Consider the following 22,376-nt stretch of genomic DNA (forward strand, 5'->3'; position numbering starts at 1 on the left):
CTATTATTTAGAAGAAATCATTCCCGGTTACTAAAAAAAGTTCAGTGGAAAAAAGTCATCTGAGTTATGGTCAAATGGAAAATCAAGTGAGCATATGTTGCAGAGACCTATTTTGATCTTTATGAGAATATGTTGTCGTATTAGTGTGTCTTATTATGTGTTATATTATTGGAATATGATTAACATCTCATTTTTTATTGAGCCTAGGCATGGGCACTGAACATTTCGAAGAAATTTTTTTGCGCTGAAAAAGTAATTCAGACGAAAAATGTCGACCCAGTTGTGATACATTGATAAATCAATTGATTTTTCTTTGCAGAGCCCAAGTCCAATTTTCCCAAGAATATGTTATCGAGTTAATGATACCTGTTATGTGTTATAGTGTGATTCTAGTTGTTGGCGAGGCAGAGCATCCAACAGGTTTAGAACAGTTTGCAAAAAAACTAGCCACATGGTCGAATATCATTGGATGGAGGAGGACGAAATTTAAACATCGGAGTGAACAATGTTTACACATAAAGAGCATGGAGTGAGAATGCCTTCGGCGTAAATAGAGGTTGTTGGTTATATATTAAAATTTAATTTTGAAATATTTTGTTGTTGGATAGAGTTAAAATCTTATTAAAAAGAACAACAGACATAACAAGAAATAGAAAAAATACATTAAAAAGAATAAATTATGTACATTTGTGTTATGCTCAGTAAACTATTTAATTAAAGCGCAAACTAATGTAAAAACAAAACAAACTAATTACACCTATTTTTTAAAAACTAATATAATACGATATAAGATATATATTTATATTTATATTTATCACTTTTTTAATATAAATGTATTATAAAATGATTAGTTTTTTTGTTGTTTAAAATAATAACTTTGTTTACTTTAAAATTGAGTAAAAATAATTTTAAATTAATAGACTTGTAAATATAAAAAAAAATGAATATTTCATAATATTACTCTAAATTAATTTAAAAATAAAAATAAATTTAATTTAAAAAAATATTTTTTATCAAATTCGGATTTATACTTTTTGTAAAACTATTTAATGAATTCTAAGATATATAATTGTTTAATTTTTGGATAGTAAATTATAATATACTTAAAAGGTGGATGTATCATTTGATGTGAAAATGACAAAAGTTTATATATAGTTTGGGATAGTGAAAATAGAGAATCTATCACTTCAAGATAGTTTGGACAATTATAAAAAAGTATTTAAAATTATTCCTAATCATAAATAAGGGTAGAAAAAGTTAAATATGTTATCATTGTTCATGATGATAAAATAAATTGAATAAATAAAATCTTTTTTGATACAAGTTTATGTTATCATTCAAGTATATAAAAGTTTTTTTACATGATCAAATTTGTATCAATAAGTATAAATTGCTCTATGATTTGTGATATTATTATAATGTTGGATTTTTTTAATTGTAATTAATCATAATTAATTGTGTCTCATCGAAATTAACTATAGATAACTATATCCAACATTATTTTATAATTTAAATAATCATAATAAAAAATAATTCATCAAAATTAATGGTAATAGATTCTAAGTTTTCAGAACCTCTTGTAGGTTCTCATAATATTTTTTTATAATGAAACACTTTGTATATTTAGATTTAAGATGAATCTAGGCATGTTTATAATATTTTAATCATACAATATATTTAGATACAATTATTAATAATGATATTGATTTCCTTCTTCTAAAATCAGGTTAAATAAAATGAATAAAAATATCATATTATATATATATATATATATATATATATATATAGATATATATATAGATATATATATATATCGATTTACATCTACATATTACGATAGGCTTTCCTATTTACATTTTGAAAACCTTAAAATACAAGAGAACTTTTTAGTGACAATTTTGATTTTAAGTGCATAAACAAAGATTCCCCAGGTAAATTTTAGGACTTCTAATGGACCGATCCTTCATTTCCGAAAAGACTCCACCCATCATAACTTTGTCTTAGAAATCCAAAGTTAAAACAAATATTTTGGGATTCCAAATGTTAAAGCAAAGGAAATCGTGAAGAGAAATATTAAAAATAACCTGAACAAAGGGCATGCTAAGGGATATCACAGTAACAAAACATGGGATTATTGAGGAGCTAGCTACCCAATTATTTCGTTTTGGGATTTTCTGCAACTTCTGACAGCTAATTGATTAAAGCATGATTTAATAGGAATAAAATCCATTGAATTTGCAGTGGAGAAGGATTTACAAGTGGTGAACACCCCATCGATGACCATATTTTGGTCATTGATGTAGTGGGCATCATCGCTGGATAGAAATAGGGCATAATTCGCAACCTTAAAGGCTTCTAGAGTGACAACCTTCAGCTCCATTGTCTTCTCCAACATATATTTCATGGATCATTTGTCAGAAGAGGAGAAACCTTTCTTCATGGCGTTATGTTGACGGTGTTGGAAATATGTCAACCAGGGGAGTCTCCCTAATTTGAAGTCCCAATTAGACCTCACACCATTTAGAATAAGATCCTCATCCATATTATTAGCCCAGTTTCCATGTATTGTTATAGATTTTCCTTGGCTCTAACTATCAACAATAGAGAGGAATGCAAAGGTGCCTTAAAAAAGCAAGTGAGTGTACTTGGTGAGTGTTTAGTTGTAAGTGCGTCAAGGTGCTTCTACTGCGGAGGGAGAAAATAAAGTGACCCTCTAAGAGAGAGGTAATAGTACCACCCTAGTAGAGACACATGCAACCAAGAATGATTCCTCTAACACCCAGCATAATAGTTCATAAAGATGTGACGATCATTACAACTAATCAACAAGAAACATATGTCTAATATCCAACGGAATAGTCCACAAGGATGTGACATCAATAACAACTGTTATAGCACATTCATAATATGATAAGTACCAAAATAGCTGAAATAGGTCAACTACTTTAACACAAATGAAAGAAAACATGAATTACAAACATCCATAAAATAGTCTTAAAAATATTCATAATCCATACATGAAGAACGTGTGGGCCATGAGGATTCTGATATTAAGTAAAAGTTCCAAGATACATGTATACAATGAACACAACTAGCTCCAATAGTGGAGCATTGGAGCCACTACTTGCTCCCAAAAAGAACTAGCTTGTCTCTCTAATGCCTTGCGAGACGAGCCAAGATGAAAAGTCATTTTCTCATACAATGAAGGTGTATATATAACCAACGGAGTGATGCTTCACCTTCTTGTGACTCTTTGACTACCCTCATGAATGTTTGAATTCCTATGACTTTTCAACTTTTCAAGACTCTTCATATTTTGTACATGTCCTTTGGACTTCCACTTTACAATCCATTTTCAAATAAGAAATTACATAATCCACAAGAATGATGTGGCATATGATGACTCATGACATGACATGCATGGAAATGCTAACAAGGACTTCTTGATGATATGGAAATGTCGAGCCATTCTTGTTGCTCCTTTGTCTTGAACAATATATGTGTAATGTTTGATATTCATGAGAGATATCCTATGGTCTTTATATCCACCCTCCAAAGGGTTGTGAATCAGATGGAGTCTTCATGTGGTCCTAATCCTTGATATTCTGTTGTAATCTAGTGTTCCTTAATCTTCTCGCCTCATGATCATCTTATCTATTCATCTCCATACGTGTCTTTAACATTTCCTTCTTCTCCATCTCCTTATTCATCATCTTGCCATAGCATGATAGAGTTCTTGCATCTGTAATCCATTCCTGACAAGACGACATTAGTCTGATAAACTCCTAGTATAAGATGTTGCATGATGATCCATTGACTGAGTCAGAACTGGGTGGTAGGCTGAGGGAGAGGCCTAGTGATTGCGTAATTGTGCAACTCAAGCAGTCAAGGGTCAGGCTTGAGCATTGATATTGTGCAATGTGCAGTTCAGGCTTGGACTGAGAAAAAATATTGCACAGTTAGGGAGCTCAAGAAGTGAGACTGAGGGCTTGAACACTGATTTTTACCATTGCGCAGTTATGGAAGATAAAGGAGCCTAGGTGATTACATAATTATGTAGTTCAAGATCTTAGGGATAAGACTTGAGTCTTGATACTGCATACTATGCAGTTCAAGCTGGACTGCGAAGGAAAATTGTGTCGTTTTGAGGCTAAGTGAGTTAGGCTGCAGGGTTTTGCATTGTTTCTATCAACTATGCAGTTATGGGAAGCAGAGAAATCCTATTTATTATGTAGTTGTGTAGTTCAAGAGATCAAGGTTTGGGCTTGAGCTGAGAGATTGCACAGTGCACAGTTGGGGACAGGTTGGAGGGTTGAATAGCACAATTTTGGAGGCCAAGGCATGGGCTTGAGCACTAAAAATACACAATGTGCAGTCGTGTATGGAAGTAATGAAACATTGCGCAATGCCAAGAGGTAGGGTTGGAGCTTGAGCGGTGGGTTTCGCAATGAACAGTTCAGGATGGAAGGATGTGGCTAAGTTTCTGGGAATTTTCTGAAATTTGGCTAAGTGTGGGATTTGTGAAACTCATGTGAATAGTGATAGGACTTGACTGTGATCACACACTTAGAGTGCTTGATGAAACAACATAGGTCATACATAACATATTAACAACATACTTACCTCAATGCAACAACCTTTATGATAACTTATGACAAGTGCAACACTAAAGATACACTCTATGATGGTCGTGACGGTAGTTGTGCGATAGTGCTTAAAACTTTTGAAATGAGTGCGACAAAGGTTTACATGGTAAGATAGAATCATTTACACAAGGAGAACCTCTTGAAATCACCAAAACAATCTTATGTATATTGTGCGACACTTAACATGCCAAAAGATGACAAGTGCTAAAGTGTAAAAGATAGCTGCGATATGTGAAAGAAAGTGCAAGCAACACATTCCAGAGTGAAAGAAAGAAAAAGCTATAGAAGAAAACATGAAAATGACAATTGCGAAAACAAAAGGTGCGTGAAAGCGATAGAATGCAAAACTCACAGAAATAGAAGTACAAACGCAGCTAGAAGTGAGAAACTATCGATGTCAGTACACACTGACTATCATCATGGATTGGACATCGCATATGCATATTATTTATGGACAATGCTATGCTTGTTCAAGCTTGCATAAAAGAATCTGATCATGAATTTTTTGTGGACTAATCATGTGTGAGTAAGTACCCTCAAAACATCCAATCCAAGAAGGGTGCTCAAAAGCATCAACTAACAAAGAAGTGACATGGAATGACCTATCACAAGATCCACAGTAGGCTCCAAAATTCGCATGTAGGTAGAATTTTGGAGGGTTTTTTCGTAGCGACAACACTTGGGGGCACACTAGTAGAACTCCAGCTTTTACGCCTTGGTCAATTCTTTGATACATGGTCTAGTTCTTTAGGATGTAATGATTCATCATTGATATTATCATGTCTTCCCCACTTACCCTGTGCATAAACATAGTCCCCTTCATTCCTTTACTTGGTTAAACGCAAACATAAGATCAACGATCACAAAATGTTTCAAATCAAGAGTATATCTTTTCATCTCTAGTGTTTCTCTGCAACTAGTAGGCCTGAACAATACCCCGATAGAGTCATTACAGGAACACAAACATTGCTCTGCTAGCAGTGAGCCTGGACAGAACCTCGGCAGAGTTCCTTGCTTCACCACTCTGCGTAGGAAGCCTTTCTCTTCTTTCACCTTTATTTATATATTTAAATAGGATTGTGCATAGGCACTTATTCATTTTATGAGTAGAAGAGGGATCCCAACTTAATGATAGCAGAAGAGGTTGTCCCTTTAGAGAAGCATATATAATACCTATGATATTAGTTTTCTCATTTATATTTTCCCCTTGTCCTTCTCTACTTAATTGGATCAACCTGAAAACATAAAAAAAATAAAAACTCGAGTGTAGGGATGAGGTTTCCAGAATAGACATGGACATCATGGTTTGACACAAGGCATTCCTAATGCGAGGATCATATTTTTCATCAGAACATCATCGACCAAAAGGTGTAACCAAGACAAGGAATAAGGACATAGAGCTAGACAAATGTTGCAGTGTCACAAAGTCCTTCTCTATTTTTCCACATTGTCTTTCGAGCCCAAGTAGGACACCCTTCATGAAAATTCTTATTCATAGAACAAAAGGAAAAGATATGACAAAACAATAAATCAAAAACAAAGCACAAGACACTAGAATTAAACTATTCCTACTCCTAACCTAAACAGCTAGAAGGTCAGGGTCACATATAATGAAATTTCCAATGTAACAATCACAGTTGTTCTTGATATACATCCACAAAGATACGAGCAATTAAAACAGATATAACATGGTGTCCAACATAAAATATAAGAACTTGTGTAACACCCCCTCCTCCCAGTTCTACCCAAGCAACTGACCAGCTAGGGTAAACATACAATGAGAGAGGTCACTATAAGGGATTCAACCTCCTTGGTGACTTTAAAGAAATGGAATCGATAGAACATATCAAACAAATCCATCCACATCAGCAACAACGCCCTCAAGAGACATGTCAGCAACTCAGACATCCTATCATTAGGCCCCAATGATCTTTTAAGTCTTTTAACCCCTAGTCACTCTCATGTTATAGGCATGATAGCTTCTAGAACCCAAGTTTGCTCTCACATGCCTATGTACCAACATCCCTAGACTCTTTTCAGCAGACCCGTTCCAACATTCCCGAGATTTGAGTCGCTTTTCTAGCCCAGAATCTCGACCTCTGCCCATAGCTTGTTACAACTTCCAGAATCCATCAAAGACATGATGAAAAGATAAACAAATCAAAATTCAACCTCGGGACTAGGCTTGAGCATCCCCAACTAGGAATGACATTCTGTCAAACACTTGGAATCAATACAACCTACAGGTCTAGGATACAAGGCAGAGCATGAATGAATGAAATAACTTAATAAACATAACTAGAAGGATCGCCACCTTCTCCATTGAACTCTTATAACATCAATTAGGTCTTGCATCCATCCATTTAATAATTACAATTAAATACATGAAATAACCATGACATGAACCAGTCATATAACCATGTTTACCAACATAAAACCATATAGATATCATAGATATGACATCCACTAAATCCACATACAAACAAGTGCAAAAGTAAAATAACTTAGATTTTATTAATTATAGGCAAATCTGACTAGGTTTTGGACTTCCACGTACCACCCAACCATAGACATGGTTGAACCAAATCTTTCTTTCATCCAATCACCCTCGTGCCATATTTCAACCATGAATGTGGGATCTCATAGAAAAACCAATCCAAGAACATCCAAGGGAATCCAAAGCTTGAACCACCTCCAGCCTCATCAAACCATGATCACACCAAAACCATTTCTTTGATCACAACCGAACCGAACTTGGAATGCCATCTGGAATCCATCAGTATCCTTGAGGATTTTTCAGTCTCCTTCTCTCTCAGGCTTTACCACAATCCAATCTCGAATCATTAGGCCCTAAACTAAGACTAGTCTCTCAGGATTTACTGTAATCCCAACCCATATCACTAGGCCCTAAACTAAGACTTCTCCCTTAGGCGTTACCATGTATCCCACCAAAACTGGTCAAGGAATTCCTATGCCTTTGGGAGTGAACCTTGAAGACCACCTCAACCCCGAATTTTGAAATCCATCTGACAAACCAAAGATCAAAAATTGATATAAACATCCCAACATACCATGGCATTAGAAAAAGGTAAGGCTAGGCTGAAAACCACTGTCAAAATCCAACAAAACCATGCCACCGACAACAAGAGAACCATACACCAACATTCAAATACATACATGTCCAAACTAGCTAGGAAATCACACATCCAAAAGGTTACCTGCAAGTATTCCTGCTAAAGCCGCCTAATCCTTCTCTTCTTCCTGGATCCTTGCTTTCCTTACTCTCCCTTTGTTTGTTTTTCCTTCCTTGATCCAAATCTAGAGTGCTTTAAAAAAACTCTAAGTGACCAAGATAGAGAGAGAGAATAATGAAAGAGCTCCAAACTTGAAATGACAAAAGGTTACCAACTGATCCTCAGAAGCCTTTTTATGAATTAGGCCTCTAATTTCTTCATTTTTCATTATTTTCCTTCATTTTCCTCCTCACATGTAACTTGTGACCTTTCACCTTAATTTTCTCCTAATTTCCTTTATTTTCATAAATAAATGTGCCAAAAATTCCTTTTTTTTCCTTTTAATACCTTTGCCTTAGCCATTGCCAATTTTCCTTAGAAAAACCAGACATCCAGTGATTCCCACTAGGATATCTTTGCCAAACATTCATCTTAGAATAAGTTTCCCTTAATCGTGGTCTTATTTTGCCTTTATTAACTTTTATTACATGGAATTTTCACCAGGGCTTTTACAGAACCCTCCCCCTTGGGGAACACCATCCTCAGTGTTAAAATACACCATGACCTCAAAAAAACTGTTGAAAAGCAAACATACTGCCCATAGAGCTTCATAACTTAGCTCGTTGCAGTATACCAACATCAAACCAAAATGAATTTGCCTCAACTGGAAAACAATGAAGGATATAGGGCTCGCATTTGATCCGCCATCTCCCATGTAGCTTCTTCAAGCCCAAAGGGCTTCCATTGTACTTTAACATGCTATATGGCTCTGTTCCTGAGCATGAGATGCTTTCACTGCAATATGCATTGAGACTCTGACTAGAACTCTCCTTCTTGCTCCACCTGAAATATAGACCAATCAATAACTTGATCAACATCCTTTATATACTTCTTAGTCAATGAAATATGGAAAAAATCATGGACTTTCACTGTTGGAGGAAGTGAAAGTCAATATGCTATTGGTCCAGTCCTCTCAAGGATCTCAAAAGGCTCACAATACCATGGTGCCAACTTGGCACATGAACCAATCCGCAAAGATATTTTCTAGGGCTTGATGTGCAAATACACATGCTCCCCAACCTAGAACTCCTTGAATACTCTGTGCTGATCCACATAACTCTTCTCTCTATCTTGTGCTACCTTTAGATTCTTCCCCATAACCTCGATTTCCTACTCCATATCTGCCAAAATATCCGGTCCAATAAGTACCATGTTCACTAGATTACTCTAGCTAATGGGAATGTTACAACTCCATTTATACAATGCCTCAAAAGGACTCATCCTCAATGACTCCCAGTAAGCATTGTTGTATGCGAACTCAACCAATGGAAGATACTCCTCCCATTTATTTTGCTAGTCCATCACATACATCCTCAACATATCCTCCAAAATCCTGTTGACCCTCTCTGTTTTTCCATCTGTCTGTTGATCATAAGCTATGTTGAAGGCCAACTCTTCACCCAAGCCTGCAAACAATTCCTTCCAAAACTTGGAAGTGAACTTTTCATCCTGTCCGACACAATCTTCTTTGGAACACCATGAAACCTCACAATCTCTCTGATGAACACTTATGCTACCTCACTGGCTGAATATGTAGTCTTCACTAGAATGAAGTGAGCTACCTTGCTCAATCTGTCGACCACGACCATAACAAAATCATGTTGCCTTACTGTCTTGAGAAGACCTATAATGAAATCCATGGAAATGACCTCCCATTTCCATTCCGAAATTGCTATCGACTGTAGTAAACCACCTGGATGTTTACATTACGCTTTGACCTGATAGAAATCTAAACATCTAGCCACTAACTTTGCCACTTCCTTCTTCAGCTTTAGCCAATAGTAGAACTTCTTTACCACTATCAACGTCTTCTGATATCCTGGATGGCCTGAGTACGGCTTCATGTGAAACTCCCTCAAGATAATCTTTTTGAGCTCCCTGCAATTCGACACATAGATCCACATAGATCCTGTCTCTAAAACTCACCAAACCATCCACAGTGAGATGATAATCTGCATCCCGATCACCTGTACCTGTACCTGCACCTATACCTTCACTTGTACCTGTACATGTACCTGTGCTTTGTTGTAACCTATGCATAATATCAATGTATTTGTCATCCTACTATCTTGCCTCTAAGATCCTATCCTATAACTCTCTCGCATAAGAACTCATAGCTTCTATATGATTTACCTATACCTTCTTGCTAAGATCTCCTGTAAGTCAGTTCTCCTTCGCTTTGATGTATATGATCTCAAAGTCGAAATCACTAAGGGTAGCCAACCATCTAGATTGCCTGGCATTTAGATTCACATGGTCAAAAAAATATCTCAACCCATTGTGATCGCTCATCAATGTAACCTCCCACCAAGAAGATAGTCCCTCCACATTTTCAATGCATGTTTAATTGCTTCTAGCTCAAGATCATGTGTCAGATAGTTATTCTAAGTCTTAGTCAATTTCTGTGACTCATAGAACACTACATGTCCTTCTTTCATCAGAACTCCTCCAAGTCCTCTCTTGCAATCATCTATACACACTATAAACTCCTTGTTCGGATCCACAATCTTTAGCACTGGTGCATGTGTCAACAACTTCTTAAGCTGCTCAAAATTAGCCTCACATTCTTCTGTCCATTCGAACTTCTAACCTTTCCTCTCCAATGATGTGATAAGATATGCAATGCATGAGAAGTTCCTGATGAACCTTCTGTAGTAACATGCCAATCCCATAAATGATCTCACCTCATCTACGTTCTTAGGAGCTGCCCACTCCATTATAGCCCTTGTATTTTTTGGATCCATTGCTATGTCGTCCTTGGAGACAACATGCCCCAAGTAATGTACCTTAGTCTAAAAGAAGCTACACTTGCTAATTTTAGCATACAACTGATACTCTCCTAGAAATCTCAACACTGCTGCTAAATGCTCCACATGTTCTTCATCATTCTTAGAATGTACCAATATGTCATCAATGAATACAATAACAAACTTGTCCAGATAAGGATGCAACACACTATTCATGGAACACATAAATGTAGCTAGAGAATTAGTCAAACTAAATGGAACAAGAACAAACTCATAATGCTCATACCTCATCCTGAACGCAATATTGAAGATATCATCTTCCTTCATGCGTACCTAATGGTATCCCGATCTCAAGTCGATCTTAGAGAACACTGCTACTCCATTCAAACTAATCAAGCAAAAAATCGATCCTTGGAAAAGGGTACTTGTTCTTGATCCTTACCTTTTTCAACTACCTATAATCAATGCATAATCTAAGAGTACCATCTTTCTTCTTTACGAACAACATTGGTGCACCCCAAGGCGATACATTGGTTCTGATGTATCCTTTGTCCAAAATTTCCTTCAACTGCAACTTCAACTCTACCGACATAGGTGTTCTCATCCTATAAGGTTCTTTTGATGTTGGAGTTGTCCCTGGCACCAACTCAATAGAAAAGTCTACCTCTCTGTGAGGTGGTAACTTTGTAATGTCCTAAGGGAATACATCTTGAAGCTGCTGTAAAATTGGGTACCTGCTTAACACATTTGCATCCTCAACCACCTTATGCTTGTCACTAGAAATGTGTAATGTAAACATCACACAACCTTTTATGCAACTACACTTAGCCTGCATAGCGGTAACCATCCTCACTAATGTAGGCTTCTTCTTTCCCTGCAAAGTCCTCTTTTTTCCACTATCATCCACACACTCAATGGCCTTGTCAAAGAAATCCACCTTGGTTCTATGAAGGTATAGCCAATCCATACCCAAAACCATACTATACAATCCCAATGGAAATACATTCAATATGTTGTTGTAGGCATACCATTTAACTCAAATATGCAAGCTCTTACCTAATGGTGAACTCTCTTCTTCGTACCTGTGGCCAACTGTACCAACTAAGATTCTGCATGCACTTCTTTTCACAAACCACACTTATCCACCAAGTAAGGATTAATATAACTATAGTTAGATCTAGGATCAATCAAAATAGAAACAACTTGATCACAAAGATTTATGTCCATCTCAACGATTGATGCTTGATGATCCACATGCATGTTGTCCATAGTTGCATAGATCCGAGGAGTTATATGACCAACATCACCAATTGTATGTGCCTTCTGAGCACTATATATCTAGGGTCTACCACCACTCTGATATTGCGGACAATCCCTCTTACGATGATCCTTAGCACATATCCAACACTGCAATGGTTCCCTACCACCACCTCTAGCGTGCTACTCTCCATACCCTTTCTTTGTTATATTGAATCTCTTGTAAGGAAATACATTTTATTTCTCACTTGCATCTTGAGGTCTTCCTCACTTTGGTGGCCATTTTCCTTTAGCTTTCTCATTTTCTTTCAAGTCATGCTTAGGCTCAACTTTGCACTTCGACTGTTCATAACAATGCTTCAACTTTTAGATGGCCTCCTCCAACGATATAGGCTCATCAAACTCAATTCGGTCTCTGTATGTTATTGGCAGTCCACTGATGAATCTCTGAACCTTGGCCTTCTCCTCCTTGATGTAAGGCACATATCTCAACAGCTCCAAGAACCTGCTAGTATACTCATCATCTATCATGGAACCCAACCGCTCGTAAAACTCCTTGGCTTTCATGTTTTCTGAATACTCATGCAATTGGAAGAATTTCTTCATACCAAGCAACCATGCCTCTGCATCCTATGATTCCTTCATATATACATCAAAGGTAGGTGGATTTTCCTTATTAAAATCATTTGGAGAGTATCCCCTATCACTCCTCCTATAAGGATGATAATGATGACAATCATGATATCTGTCTGAACTAAAACTAGAATAGAACTTGTGTCCATCACCCCTCCTATTTGGAGTGTCCAACAACCTTCCATCTTTAATTGTGTCATCTCTGTCGGACCTATGTATACTAGGAGACCTACTGCCATATGCCCCATTATTTTTTTCCTCATGTCCATGGTTGATCCGAAGTGGCCCTTTTCACTGCAATTCTGACAAACTCTGAAGAAGTATCACATTCACCTCTGCTTGTTTCTCTTGTGCTTGCATGATTTTGTCATTGTCTACTTTGAAACTCCTTATTTCTTCCTTCAGGCTTCTCAATGTGTCTTCCAAATTAGAAGAGTTCCCCACACAACACTGCCCATATGATTCACAGGGAGATTCTATGTAGTCTACCACCTTTCTAGCCATTTGATCTCTTTCTTGCAAGTCATACTATGTCAGCTCAACCAAATCACAATAAACCAATGTACCTTAGCATAATTCGGGGAGGATACCTTGTCTGCAAGATCATCAAATCAGCATGATACATGTATAACATAAACATAATAGTATATAGAAATATACCGAATAAGTGCATCAATGCATAAACCTTATTCTAGCTAGGGTCCTTTCATCAATACAAGGCCATATCAACAATGCATGCTATGACCTCATGCATGACAACAACCATTACTCCAATGTGTACATTTCCACATGCAACTATCAACATGCATAAGAAATTCTTAATCAACTACACATACGTATGAACGCATGTAGTCGAGAATAAGCAATCAATTCTTGTAACCAACCTACAAGACTAATACATGTAATTAAACAACTAGAAATGCAACCCAACATACAAGGATGTAATCAAGCCACATATAATCATGTACCTAGTCATATATTCTTGACGATGCATTCCACCAATCAACATCAAGTTCCTCATGATAACCTTACTACAACCATGATCAACATGATGAAATGAAATAAGCACATGGAATGCAATTGTAAGAGACACACATGCAACTAACATGCATGCATGACCAAGCACCTTCACCCAAGGAGAGCGCAACCACACTCTGATACCAATCTGTAACACCCCCTCCTTCCAGGTCTACCCAAGCAACCGACTAGGCGATGTAAACATCCCACGAGAGAGGTCGCTATAAGGGATTCAACCTCCTTGGTAACCTTAAGGAAATGAAATCGATGGAACAGATCAAGAAAACCCATCCACATCAACAACAACACCCTCAGGAGGCATGTCAGCCAATCAAACATCCTGTCCCTGAGTCCCTTAACGTTTTAAGTATTTTAACCCCTAGTTATTCTCATGCTATAGGAATGAAAACATATACAACCCAAATTCGCTCTCACATGTCTATGTGCTAGCGTCCCTAGACTCTTTTCAATAGACCTCTGCCAGTGTCCCCGAGCTTTGAGCAACTTTTCTAGCCCAGAATCTCGACCTCTACCCAGAACTTGTTACAACCTCTAAAATCCATCAAAGACATGATGACAATATAAACAAATCAAAATTCAATCTTGCGACTATGCCTGAGCATCACCAACTGGGACTGACATTTTATCAAACACTTGGCATCGATACAACCTACATGTCTAGGATATAAGACAGAGCATGAATGACTGAACGAAATTATTAAACATAAACAAAAGGATCACCACCATCTCCATTGAACTGTTATAACATCAATTAGGTCTTGCATCCATCCATGTAATAATTACAAGTAAATATATGAAATAACCATGACATGAACCAGTCATATAACCATGCCTATAACCAACATACAACCATATAAATATCATAGATATGAAAACCATTAAATCCACATATAAACAATTGCAAAATTAAAAGAACTAAACTTTTATTAATTATAGGAAAATCCTTCCAGGTTCGATACTTCCACATACCACCCTAACATAAACATGGATGAACCAAATCTTTCCTTCAGCCAGTCACCCCTGTGCCATATTCCAAGCATAAATGTGGGATCTCATAGAATAACCAATTCAAGAAAAACCAAGGGAATCTAAAGGTTAAACCACCTCCACCCTCATCAAACCGTGATCACACAAAAACTAGTGCTCCGATAACAACCGAACCAAATTTGGAATTCCATATATAATCCATCACTATCCTCGAGGAATTTTCTATCTCTTTATCTCTCAGGATTTACTGCAATCTAATCCCAGATCACTAGGCCCTAAACCAAGACTAGTCTCTCAGGCTTTACCACAATCCAAACCTGGATCACTAGGGCCTAAAATGATACTTCTCCCTCAAGCTTTATCGTGTATCCTGCCAAACCCAATCAAGGGATTCCTATGCCTTTTGGAATGAACATTAAGACAACCTTCCCCCCAGATTCTGAAATCCATCCAGTAAACCAAAGCTCAAAAGCCGAGATAAACATCCCAACATACCATGGCATCTAGAAAAAGGCAAGGCTAGGCTAAAAACCATTGTCATAAACCGAAAACACCATGCCACCGACAGCAAGAGAACCATACACCAACATGCAAATCCATGCATGTCCAAAATAGCTAGGAAATCACACATGCAAAAGGTTACCTGCAGGTATTCTTGATGAAGCTGCCTGATCATGCTCTTCTTCCTTGATCCTTTCTTTCCTTCATTTCCATTTTCTTTCTTTTCCTTCCTTGATTGAAAGCTAGAGTGCTTTAAGAAAAATCTAAGTGACCAAGAGAGAGAGAAAAAAAATGAGATAGCTCCAAACTTGAACTAACAAAAGGTTACCAAATGATCCTTAGAAGCCTTTTTATGAATGAGGCCTCTAATTTCTTCATTTTTCATTATTTTCCTTCATTTTCATCCTCACATGCAACCTGTGACCTTTCACCTCACTTTTCTCCTACTTTCCTTTATTTCCATAAATAAATTTGCCAGAAATTCCTTTCTTCCTTTTAATGCCTTTGCCTTAGCCTTTTCCAATTTTCCTTAGCCAAAACACACATCCAATGATTCCCACTAGGATATATTTTCCCAACATTCAACTTGGAATAAGTGTCCCTTAATCGTGGTCTTATTTTTCCTTTATTAACTTTTATTACATAGAATTTTCACCATGGTTGTTACAATTTGAATAGCTTGCAAAACAATTGTAAGATCTTTCCTACGGGTAGAAAGGATGTGTCACAACCACTACTTCTAACAAGTTCACATTTTCACCTTTTCAATGGAAACCATAATGAAACAAACCTCGAAGACTTCTTGTGAATGAACCTTCTTCTATGTCATCCTGCTTAGCAAGCATGAGAAAAGGTTGAAACCTGTTATTTGCAATGGAGCTTGCCAAGTAAGATTGCTCCAACCATTTGAGGATTGGATCATGAAATTCAAAGATATCCTCTTGAAAACCTTGAAAAAATTGAAATGATGAATCTTCAATTAAATGCGTGGAATCGGGATGAGCATATCATGAGGGAAAATAGATCTGATCATATTCAGTAGACTTGCCAAGGCAATGAGGACTTGACATAACCATCAGTAATGGCTGAAGTGCCTCAACTGCTAGACAAATATATGAATGGTAGGATGTTGAACCATGATGATCAAAGGATGTCAAAAAAACCATCATTGAATATACTGGTGGGAAATTGGTGAAATGGATGACAATTAATATCGTGATTAGATGGACCATTTTTGGCATGATATTCTGGGTTAGGAAATAACAAAGATAGATTAGTTTGAACATATTCACAAATTATTTGAATAGTATAATCATCTTCTTCGCATGAAAAATGACACATTGTATTGGCATCGTAACCATCGAAAAAAGTGAAAAGGAATGTGAATACAAAAAACACATGATATCGGTCAAAATATAGTGAACAGAGAAGAATTTGATTCGTACAATAAATCTTGCATTCATTCACACTCAAGAGGATTTCAAGTGCCATGAAGAACAAGATTCATGATATGATATTCACAAGGAAAACCATCACTTATCATGAAATAAATCTGATAGATATGAGTCCTTTGGCCAAAGATGATCTTTGAGGTGATTGACTTCACAGTTTCATGACTCTAAGAGAGATACACATTCCTAGCCTGAGTTTGATGCAAGATATTTGCATGAAGATGAACCAACTGAAGAAGATCCTTTAATCCGATTGGAAGTGAAATCTCGAAAATTTGAAAAATCATATCCGAAATACCAAACATATTTCAAAAACAAATTTACATCAAGTGAAACCATGCAAAGAGAAGGGTTATGCGAGAGAAACTAGATCTGACTTAGTTCAAGGAGCTTACTAGAGTCATGAGATCCTAACATAACCTTCAATGGAAGTTGAAATGTCTCGACTTGTTGACAAGTACCAGAACCTTTAAATATTTTAAAATCACATTTCGAAGATTGAACCACATCGTGCATGGTGTGAGGATAGCTACTACTACTTGTTTCAATAAGACCACTGATCCATCGGATGGAAGTCATCTTTGTCGTTGATTTGACTAGTTTTTTCAACTTAAACAAATAGATTACTCAAGTTGAAAGATTCTTCCAATCACAAATCTGAAGATGTACGGATCAAAGAAATTTTATTAGCAAGCTGATTTGAAGAGATATTTTCATGCAAGAGAAGAGATGTCGAGGGATGGAAAGAGTACTCAATTATTTGATTTTTTTCATTTTCATCTTGGATATTCTCACCACCTTGTGTCAATTGAGAAGTTAACTCGTCGGATGAATAACTTGAAGAGCATAGAGTATCTTCATCACAAATATATGAATTGCAAACGATAGAGCACAAGGGTTAGTGAGATGAAGAAGAAATTTTGATAACGTCATTTTCTTTGACCGAATCATATTCTAGATCTAAATCAAAATCTTCATGAGAAACTGAAATATCAATTGATGTACCTAGTCATTCGTGATCCTAGAAATCAAATGAGTCGTCATCATTAGAATGATTGTTTCCCAAGGCTACGAAATGATGGAAATATTTGATTGCATTTGATTCACCACCAAGATTAGCAGATTGAAAATCATCCAAGATTTGAAGTGCATCATCTTCACATGGGGAATTTGAAAAAGGGAAGAGAGATCAAGAGTCTCTTCACTTTCCTCCTCCTCTACCAATGTAATGTGACTTCCTTGTATCTTATCGCAATTCGAACCAACAACTCAAAAATTTCGAGAGCATGAAGAGCTGGTTCGTGGAGCATATTTATCAAGAAGATCATGATACACAAAGTCATAAAATGTAGATGATAGAGGATGACAGATGTCCCTTGTAGAATTAACACTTTCAATGGAACCATATTCAAGATTGTTGTTGAGAGTGCTAATGTCATCTTTAGGAATGAAACAATTATCCGTCACCCTAGTCTCCATGTGGAATTCCGAGGTTTCTTCTATTAGATTTGAATCATGAAAAATAGAAGGAGGATGAAGAGATGGATTAGAAATTTGATTTGGAGATTTTCCAATTTTGTTATCATTGTGTCGAGGCACCCTCATCGGAACTGGAAAAGGAGGACAACGGAAGAAAGGAGTAGTAAATTCCTCCTCTGAAATTAGAGGTGTCCCATAATTCACAAGAGTTAGGGAAGTAGAAACATCAAGGGGTTCAGGTTCACCTTGCAAAGAAATGTGAACAAATGCTCAAACTTGTGCTTAAAGAAATCCCAATCTATGTCTTCACTACGAAATCATAACAAAGGTGAAGGAATCGATTAGAGAATTCCTCAACTGATTCATTAGGTTTCATTCCTAGATGATTGATTCTTTTATAAATGTCTTGTTAATCATACCTATTGAAGGCTTGCTAAATCTCCTGGAGGAAATGATGAAAATAATGGATGGAATTAGATGGTAATGTGTAACATCATCTATTAACATGACCTTCAAGGGTGAGGAAGAAAGCCACACAAGTAAAATATTCATCATTGATTTCATAGTATTCACAAAATTTAATAAAATTAGAAATGTGATTAGCTATGGATGTTCCATCCTCACCATCAAAATTCAATTGGGACAAGTGATAAGGAGGCTCACCGGGATTAAACTTTTAGTAGGTTGATAGGTTATAAAACACCTCGGGAGTATGATTTTAGGATGAGCCATTTAAGATAAGAGATTCAAAACATAATCAATGGGAACAACATGTCGTTTGTGCCTCCTTCTAGTGCCATTTTGTTGATGGTGTTGGAAATCCTTCAACCAAGGGGTCTCCCCAATGTGAATTCCCAATTAGACCTCACACCATTTGGAATAGGATCCCCATCTAGAGTATTGGCCTGGTTTCCATGTATTCTTATATATTTTCCTTGGCTCTAACTATCAGAAAGAGAGAGAAATGAAAATGTGACTTCGAAAAGTGAGTGACTGTGCCTAGTGAGTGTTCAGTTGTAAGTGTGTCAAGGTTCTTCTACTATGGAGTGAGAAAATAAAGTGAGACTCTAAGAGAGAGATAATAGTACCACCCTAGTAGAGACACACACAACTAATAAGGATCTGTCTAACATCCAACAGAATAGTCCACAACCAATCAATCAACAAGAAATATGTGTCTAATATCCAGTGGAATAGTCCACAAGGATGTGACAACAATAGCAACCGTTACAACACATTCTCAATATGATAAGTACCAAAATCGCTAAAATAGTTCAACTACTTTAGAAAAAATGAAAGAAAACATGAATTACAAACATCCACATAATATTCTTACAAATATTCATAATCGATGCATGAAGAACATGTTGGACATGAGGCTTCTGATATTAAGTAAAAGTTCCAAGACACATATATACAATGAACACCACTAGCTCCAGTAGTGGAGTGTTGGAGCCACTAATTGCTTCCCAAAAGAACTAGCTTGTATCTTTAATGCCTTGTGGGAGGAGCCAAGTTGAAAAGTCAGTTGCTCACACAATGAGGGTGCATATATAACCAATGGGGTGACACTTCACCTCCTTGTGACTCTTTGACTACTGTCATGACTTGTTGAATTCCTATGACTTTTCGACTTTTGATGACTCTTCATATTACATACATGTCCTTTGGACTTCCACTTTACAATCTATTTTTGAATAAGAAATTACATAATCCACAAGAATAATGTGGCATATGACGACTCATGACATGACATGGTATAACACTACTGAAAAGGACTTCTTGATGACATGGCAAGTTCGAGCCATTCTTGTTGCTTCTTTGTCTTGAGCAATACACGTGAAATTCTTCATATTCATGAGAGATATGCTTTTCTATTCATATCCACCCTCCAAAGGGTTGTGAATTAGATGGAGTCTTGATGCGTCCTTATCTTTCATCTTCTCGCCTGATGATCATCTTATCTCTTTTCCTCCATATGTGTCTTTATTATGTCTTCCTTCTCCATCTCCTTCTTCATCATCTTGCTATAACATGATAGAGTCCATGCATGTGTGATCCACTCATGATAAGATGACATCAGTCTGATAAAACCCTAGTCTAAGATGTTACATGGTGACCCATTGACTGAGTCAAAACCGAGTGGCAGGATGAGGGAGAGGCTAAGTGACTTTGCGATTGCGCAGCTCAGGAAGTCAAGGGTCAGGATTGAGCCTTGAGATTACAGAATGCGCAATTGAGGCTTGGACTGAGCAAAAAGATTGTGCAATTGGGGAGCTCGTAGAGCCAGGATGAGAGCTTTAACATTGATTTTTCCCATTGCGTAGTCCTAGAAGACAAGGGAACACATGTGGTTTCATAATTACACAGTTCAGGAGCTAAGGGATAAGTCTTGAGCCTTGATATTGCGCAATATGCAATTCAGGCTGGATTGTGCACGCACATTGGGTAGTTTTAAGGCTAAATGTGTCAAGCTACAAGGTTTTGCATTGTTTCTATCAACTGCGTGGTTCTGGGAGGTAGAGAAGACTCAATGATTGTGCAGTTGCGTAGTTCAAGAGCTCAGGGTTTGGGCTTGAGCTCAGAGACTATGCAGTGCGCATATGGGGATAGACTGGAGGGATGAATTACGCAATTTTGGAGGCCAAGGCTTGGGCTTGACCTTTGAAACTTTGAAGTGCATAGTCCTAGAAGGAAAGAACCACACATTACATAGTGTCAAGAGGTAGGGTTGCAGCTTCAGGGGTGGTTCTATGTAATGCGTAGTCCAGGAATTCTAGATGAGGCTAAGTTCCTGGGAATTTTCTGAAATTTGGCTAAGTGTGGGATCAATGAAACTAATGTGAATAATGATAGGACTTGACTGTGATCACACAATTGGAACGCTTGACAAAAAAACATATATCATCTTAAACATATTAACAATATACATCCCTCAGTGCAATAACCTTTATGACAACTTATGTCAAGTGCGACACTAAAGATATACTTTACGACGACCGTGATGACACTTGTGCAACAATGCTTTAATATTTTAAAATGAGTGCAATGGAGTTTTACATGGTAAGATCGACTCAGTTACACAAGGAAAACCTCTTGAAACCACCAAAACAAGCTTATGTACATTGTGCGACCCTTAACATGCCAGAAGACAACAAGTGCTAAAGTGTAAACAACACTTGCAATATGTGAACAACAGTGAAATAAACACATGCCAGAGCGAAGATAACATAAAAATGACAGTAATTAGAGTGAAAGTAAGAAAAGCGACAAATGAAAACATGAAAATGGCACTCGCAAAAAGAAAGGTGTGAGAAAATGATAATTTTCAAAACTCATTGACATAGAGGTACAAACTTAGCTAGAAGTGAGAAATTGTCAATGTCAATGTGCATTAATTGTCGACATGGATTGGACATTGCACAGGCACAATCTTGATGGACCATACTATGCATGTTCAAGCTTGTGTAAAAGAATGCATTCATGAACTTGCTATGGATTAAGAATGTAAGAGAAAGTACCCTCGACACTTCCAATCCAAGAAGGGGGTTCAAAAGCATCAACTAACCAAGAAGTGACTATGGAACAACCGATCACAAGATTCGTAGTAGGCTCCAAAATTCATGTGAAGGAAAGAATTTCGAGGATTTTTGTCACAAAGACAATACGTCAATATGAACATGGGCGTCGACATGCCCGCTGGAGAAATACAGTGCACCAGGATTCCATGTGGCGCTAGATCGATGGTCGTCAACTTCATAATCCCCAACATAGTGTGCTTCAATGTCGTATAGGAAGGCGTGTTGGGCATCACCATCACTGATGCCATGCTCGACATCATGATAATGAAGCCTCTCATTTTGGCATTTGTCATCTCCCAAGTCACATGCTTCGTGCATAGATATGCCCCCCCGCACGTTCACCAACATGACCCTTTCAAAATCATTGAGATTCATGTCAGCCATGGAAGAGAACAGCTCGCCCGAGATCCCGGCGTCGTTTAACATTATGTTGAGACACTTGTGCATAGTCCACCATGACAAATACATCCACTTCCTTCGACACATTGCAGTGGAAATAGTAGGCATCTAGAAAAAGAGATTTAGACAAATAATTTCCTAGGTCATCCTAAATGTCTGTAATTACTATTTGTACTCAATTCTCCATGAATAACTTGGCACTCACCTATACAATTTTGCTAACTCCTCCTGTGATCACAACGACCTTGTCCTCTAGCCTCAAATATCAAATCCAACAAAAATAAACATCAGAATTATTCTCAGTTATCAGTAAATTACTATAACCATGAAATTTCAATGAAGAATCGCCTCATATTTTGTACGT

At 37.1% G+C, this 22,376-nt stretch overlaps 1 pseudogene; it reads right to left on the reverse strand.

Annotated features, from left to right (window-relative positions):
- Positions 1–2,146: 2,146 nt before the first annotated feature.
- Positions 2,147–22,039, reverse strand: LOC149220777 (short chain aldehyde dehydrogenase 1-like; annotated as a pseudogene).
- Positions 22,040–22,376: the final 337 nt, after the last annotated feature.

Source organism: Pinus tabuliformis, chromosome Q, assembly GCF_031772625.1.
Source record: "Pinus tabuliformis cultivar Carrire ecotype Pingquan chromosome Q, CPIR1, whole genome shotgun sequence".
Lineage (NCBI taxonomy): Eukaryota > Viridiplantae > Streptophyta > Pinopsida > Pinales > Pinaceae > Pinus > Pinus tabuliformis.